At 44.1% G+C, this 6454-nt stretch overlaps 1 protein-coding gene across 4 annotated transcripts in view; it reads left to right on the forward strand.

The window, feature by feature from the left end:
- Fam78b (family with sequence similarity 78, member B) overlaps positions 1 to 6454 on the forward strand; it is a 91452-nt gene that overhangs the window by 72101 nt on the left and 12897 nt on the right. The gene's annotated exons all lie outside the window — the stretch shown is intronic.

The following is a 6454-nucleotide window of genomic DNA, read 5'->3' on the forward strand; positions in this document are numbered from 1 at the left end:
ATGCTCAGAACAGACAAGTAGACCAATGGAATAGAATTGAAGACCCAGAAATGAACCCACACACCTATGGTCACTTGATCTTCGACAAGGAAACTCAAGAAGAATGAAGACTGAAGTGTGGACACTATGCCCCTCCTTAGAATTGGGAACAAAACACCCATGGAAGGAGTTACAGAGACAAAGTTTGGAGCTGAGATGAAAGGATGGACCATGTAGAGACTGCCATATCCAGGGATCCACCCCATAATCAGCATCCAAACGCTGACACCATTGCATACACTAGCAAGATTTTATCAAAAGGACCCAGATGTAGCTGTCTCTTGTGAGACTATGCCGGGGCCTAGCAAACACAGAAGTGGATGCTCACAGTCAGCTAATGGATGGATCACAGGGCTCCCAATGGAGGAGCTAGAGAAAGTAGCCAAGGAGCTAAAGGGATCTGCAACCCTATAGGCGGAACAACATTATGAACTAACCAGTACCCCGGAGCTCTTGACTCTAGCTGCATATGTATCAAAAGATGGCCTAGTCGGCCATCACTGGAAAGAGAGGCCCATTGGACGCGCAAACTTTATATGCCCCAGTACAGGGGAACGCCAGGGCCAAAAAGGGGGAGTGGGTCGGTAGGGGAGTGGGGGTGGGTGGGTATGGGGGACTTTTGGTATAGCATTGGAAATGTAAATGAGCTAAATACCTAATAAAAAATGGAAAAAAAAAAGAGATGCTCAGAGCTGGTTCTCTTCCCATTTTACACATGAGGAGCCCAAAGCTGATAGAATGATTTTCTGGAGGTCAACTAGATCTTAAGAAACGATAAAGAGATGGGCAGGGAACAAGAACAAAAGACTGAGCCTTCCAAAGTTAAACTGTTAGGAGATGAGGCAAGGCCAGCAACGGACAGCTGGAAGCTAAAGAAGAAACAAAGAGGGTCACACAGGCACCTTTTCCCTAGCACTGCATTCTGGGTAAAGGACGCAATGACAAACATAGTTCTATCTCACTGTTCCATGGAGAAGTCGGGAGTTTCAAGCCTGAAGCCCATTATGTGCGCACTCAAGGAATAATGGCGGACAGAGGGTCAAGAACAGAGAACCGTAACAGACTCATGCCCAGCTCTGCTGAGCAACACCGGCTGTATCTCTTCCTGTATCTGTGATATGCTATCAACTCCCACAGCTCCGAGGGTCTACCTTGATAGTAGCTTTCTGATGTAACCCTTCCTTCCCTTCGGCCACCAGCTTACATGAAGGCCCCATTAAAGATTATGTAAGCTAGGCCTGATGGTGTGCATATATAATCCAATTACTTGGGGCAGGGGTGCAAGCAGGAGGATCAATAGTTCAGGGACATCCTCAGCTCAAATTCTTGGCCAGCCTGGACTACATGAGCTCCTGTCTCCAAAAATAAAAGCTGAAAAATAATCAATAGATACCACCTACAATGTTATCAATATTCCTCCTCACCCTTGCTTGCTCTCCCTCCTACACTTAACTTCTCTTTTTAACCTCACTGTTCCTGGTCCAGCAGCCTCCAGTGCAAGTCCCGCTTCATCTCAGATGGAGCCCAAATGCCAAAGCCCATTCATTATTCAAGATGCCCCTTGAGCTAAGACCACTCTCTAGTTTTCACTTTTTCCTACATTCACCTTCCCAAGCCATCTCTTCTGCTTCCTGCACACCCTGCTTCATGCTGGATGTTACTTTGGCCTGTGATGACACCTCCCAGCCGAGAAGGGCTGTCTTCATCTCCCATCACCTATCTCCCTCTGCAAAGCTTCCCCCCTGCTCTGGCCTTTGTGGATCTCTACACATCCGGAGCCGGTAGCACTTGGAATCTGCGTTACTCATTTTCATATGCTTGCTACGTGGAGGCAAAAATAGTCCCTGAAATACATTCATGCTTACTAATTTACTCATTTTAAATGTGGCTCGCCTCCCCCTTAAAACAAATAACGTTCAGTGCAAGGTGTGCAGCTATCCTAATAATAGATTCTAGATGAATAATAGATGTTAGGTTTCTTAAAGCAAGCAAATATACAAAGTGTAAAGCTGTGGTAAGAGATTTTTGTTGTGTACAAGTTCTACCAAGCCCCGTGAACAAAGGCATGAAAATGATTCGAATATAATGTTTAGTCCTTGAAGAAATATTAATGTTTTAAAATATATTTTATTAATTCTTTATTTCTGCTCCCTCCTGGACCTAATTTTTCCCATACCCATTCCTCACTTCCCATCTTTCCTCCTAACTTCATATGGGTGTGTGTGTGTGTGTAACCTACTAAATCTAGTATGCCGTGTTCATAAAATCATGGTTGTAGATCCATTCAAGAAAAGTTAAATTGTAGTCATATGCCAGCTATGTATTATATACTGATTCAAACACAAGAAACAATTCTAAGGAAATCAACATCCAACTGAGAAAGAGACACAAATCTATAAGTTAAATTATAATCTGTCAATCTGAACATATCCATAGCCTCATGGAAATATATATCTTCCTGTGGAGAAGCGACTCATAATGATTCTCAAAGAATTAATGGCCAGGTACAGTGGACTTTTATTAAGAGGAAGAGCAGTGTGGGTAAAGGATGAGGCAAGAGCTGAGGGGTAAAGGTGAGAGCCAGCATGGTACGTTGGGTCAGAGACCCTGGGTACAATGAGCCAGGTCTCTGCTGATAAGGAGCTTAAATTTTATCCGCTGAGTGACCCAGTGATTTCCGTGTAAAGAAGTCTTAGAAGTGTTTTGTTTACAGAGCAAACAAGTTTGAGGCCTTGTGCAGCCTACGAGATGAACTGGAGAGAATCAGCATTGGGCGCAGAAACCAGTTAGTAGATCATGATGGCAAAGCATTTAGGAGATGCTAAGGGCTTAGGTTAAGTGAAAGCAGTGAGAGATGCATAGAGAAAAGGAAGTAAATTCATATGTGACTCGCGGGACAAAAGTCACAAGATGCTGCATGGTGATGTGTGAGCTATGGTGGCCTGTGGGGGATGGGAAGAGCCAAATATGACCCTCGCTTCTGATGTGAAAGCTTAGCTGCAGCAGAGACAGGAAGGTCCTGCTCAATGGTGGAGGTGAGGAGTTCAGTTTGGACCATGTGGAATCTGAAGAGCCTATGCATCCTGTTCAAGATGTCCTTTTAATGGCCACTGAGAGAATCTTGAGGTCACCATTCCTGAAACTTTGCAAGAAGCTCTCTGAAAGCCATCATCAAGCCCTCTTATTTTCCTTCTAGGTAAAGTAGTTATACATTTTATAGGTGAGGCTCTTTCATGCCACTCCTTTGGAATAAATAGCACTTTTCATAGAAGAAATGAAGATACGATACTTTTCTAATAGAAAGCAACTTCCCCTTCACTAGGTTTAAGTCATATTGAGTTGGGTTATTTCCTAAATTAAGCCACCCCTCCATGCTGTGGATAGAGGTAGGTATTGGTTCCATGGGGGGCTTTGGGAGGGAATCCCACTTTGAACTCAAGCAGTCCCGAAACAGAAGGCACAATGAGCCTGTCTAGGCCACATACATGAGACTATGCTCAGCTAGGTATGTTCTTGCTGTGATGTGGTGGCTAAGAAGCCTTGGATAATTTCAGCACTGCAGGGAATCCTATGAGAAAGGTCTCGTCTTTCTGGCCTGGCTCTCTTGTGTTCCTCATTATATCTCCATGCATGAGAAAACCTGGAACCAAACTAAATTCTATTATTTTCCAACCAGACTAACCTCTAGATTATGGGCCTCTTATGTCTCTGCCCTCAGCTCTGGGAAGGAAGAGGAAGGCAAAATGTAAATGATAATGTAACGTATCGATAGACACAGTAATTGAACTGACCATCAAGACAACCAGTCCTGAAAAGGTCAGCGTTGTAGTGGAGTAGGGAGTGCATCCAAATGTGATGAAACTCTCCAGATTAGATACACCACGGTCAGCCGTGAGAAGGGCGTAGGAGCAAGCCTGACGTGGCTCTTCTGGGAATTCCTGTCCTTCAGTCACTCAGAATGTGCCAGACTGCTTGGCCACTAACCAAAGGAAAAACTGAGGTTTGGAAATAACGTCTGGGGATGGAGAAATTGTCTCAGCCCCTTAGCTCAGGCACAGCAGCTCCAACATGGTCATTTGGTGAACCCAGCAAGCAAATTAGCCACTTGGTTTGCTACCACACTAACTTATGCACAATTATATTACACCAAACAGCACATTCCTTTTGGTATGGTAAGAAGTGGTGTGTGTGTGTGTGTGTGTGTGTGTGTGTGTGTGTGTGTGTGTGTTTATATATAGATTGAGGAGAGTGTGTGTGTGTGTGTGTGTGTGTGTGTGTGTGTGTGTGTGTGCATAACAAAACAGCACACACTCCTTTTAGTACAGTAAGAAGTGGTGTGTGTGTGTGTGTGTGTGTGTGTGTGTGTGTGTGTGTGTGCGTGTTTATGTATGGATAGATTTAAGAGTGTGTGTGTGTGTGTGTGTGTGTGTGTAAAAAAGTTGATTTTTAAAAGAGGCCATGACATTTGAAAGAGAGGTGGGATGGGTATATAGTAGGTTTGGCAGGGCTGGAAGGGAAAATGTAATTATATTATAATTTCAGTGTGAGTGTGTGTGTGTGTGTGTGTGTGTGTGTGTGTGTGTGTGTGTGAGTGGGGGTAATGTGGCATCAGTCATGGTAGTGAACACTTTTAATCCCAGCACCTGGTAGTCAGAAGAACACAGTTCTCTGAGCTCAAAGCCAACCTTGTCTACATAGCAGGCGCGGGGACAACTAGGGCTACATAGAAAGACCTGCCTCAAAAAAAGAAAGAAAGAGAATGGGGCAGGCAGGCAAGCAGAGTGATCTGGGCCCTTTGCCCAGCATGGCATCATGGGTAATTAGATGAGCACTCTTTGACTTTTCATCTTTGACTTTGCACAGCACAGCATCATGGGTAGTTAGATGAGCACTCTTTAAGTTTGCATCAGGTCAGTCACTGTTACTTAGATTCTGCCAACCATAATACACTACAATTATTCTCAACAGTTATCAAGGACATGAAGACAAGAGAAAAGCCTCTTGCAGCTGTGGGCTCACCTCCTCCCCAGGCGGTCCAGCCCTCCCTTTGCTTATGATGGGATGACTGGCATAGAAAGTACTATGGGGGTAGCCAGAAACAGCGGTTAGTGCTTCCATCTTCCCGAGTGATGCTAGGAGATGCTAAGACATTATCAGTAGCAGCTTGAGCATGCAACTTCCTTTTCTACCATTTGGATAAGCCCTACAGGATTTTCTGACATCTGTGAGGGGAAAGAACTTTATATCAAACAAGGCCACCGCCTCTTAGCTAATGAATGGAAAATTCACCATTCTCTAATTATTTCATTCTTAGGCATTATTAACAAACATTGCTACTATTCCTGGTTCCATGGGTAGTAATATGTAGCGTGTCCCTATTAGGGCCCAGTCAAATTCCCCCATGGACATGCTAAGGAATGTTAGTTAGATCATGGTACAGTATAAGTTCCCTTCACTCTGGCTTCTTCCATTACCATGTAAGGGTACTTAGAAGCAGTATGATACAGTGGTCAAAAATCACAGACTTTGTATGATACAATCACAGACTTTAGAGTAAAACAATCCAACCTCTTAGAATCTGTAGGACACTGATCATATTAACATCTTTAAACCTCTGTCTTCTCATGTGGAAAACATAGAAAGTACTAGAAATAAGTAGGAATAAAACCCAGTTGTAGCGTGGAATCGTTTGAACCTAACCCGTGATAACAGAGCACTTAACACAGCGGTTGGGGTGGGGTAAATGCTCTATAACCACAGCCGCGGCCATCGTGATGATCATTATTGTATGCAGCATCTCTTGGGAGGATGCACGTGAAATGTTCTCCTGTCATCCTCTGCAAGGATGAGATGGACAGGAAGTATAGACATGCGCTCAGAATGGCAAGCTCACAAACAAAGCAGTGCAGCTTACAGCCCGGACGCGAAGCCTCACGGAGAGCAGCGTGTGAGGGAGCAGGCATGCCAGCCTACAATTTCCACAAAGCACTTTAGCTCTCAGAATGACTCCGTCTCAGCTTTTCTTTGTCGGTGTTTTCTGAGTGCCGGGTTCCGGTTTAATGGTAGAATTTAAAGATTTCATGTTGAGTAGAAATTCTACCGCTGTGGCTTTTCCAAGAAATTTCTATAATGTTGAACTTCACCTCTCCTACCCCTCCTGTTACCTCCTCTCAAGTACATTCAATTTCAGATCACCTCTTCCCCTGATCGGACTTTACACACACACATTCACAGGTCACCTCTACACTGTTCATTGCCATTGTCGCAATGATTTGGCAGCTATACATGGCCTCACCACTATCTCCTTGGGCTTCTTTTCCATTGGCATTGCTTTTTTTTTCAAATGTCACTTTGATTGTTTTTTTTTCTTCTCTCATTTAATCCTGATACAACTCAGCATAGAACTTTTGACCCC

The sequence above is a fragment of the Mus musculus genome, chromosome 1 (assembly GCF_000001635.26).
Source record: "Mus musculus strain C57BL/6J chromosome 1, GRCm38.p6 C57BL/6J".
Classification (NCBI taxonomy): domain Eukaryota; kingdom Metazoa; phylum Chordata; class Mammalia; order Rodentia; family Muridae; genus Mus; species Mus musculus.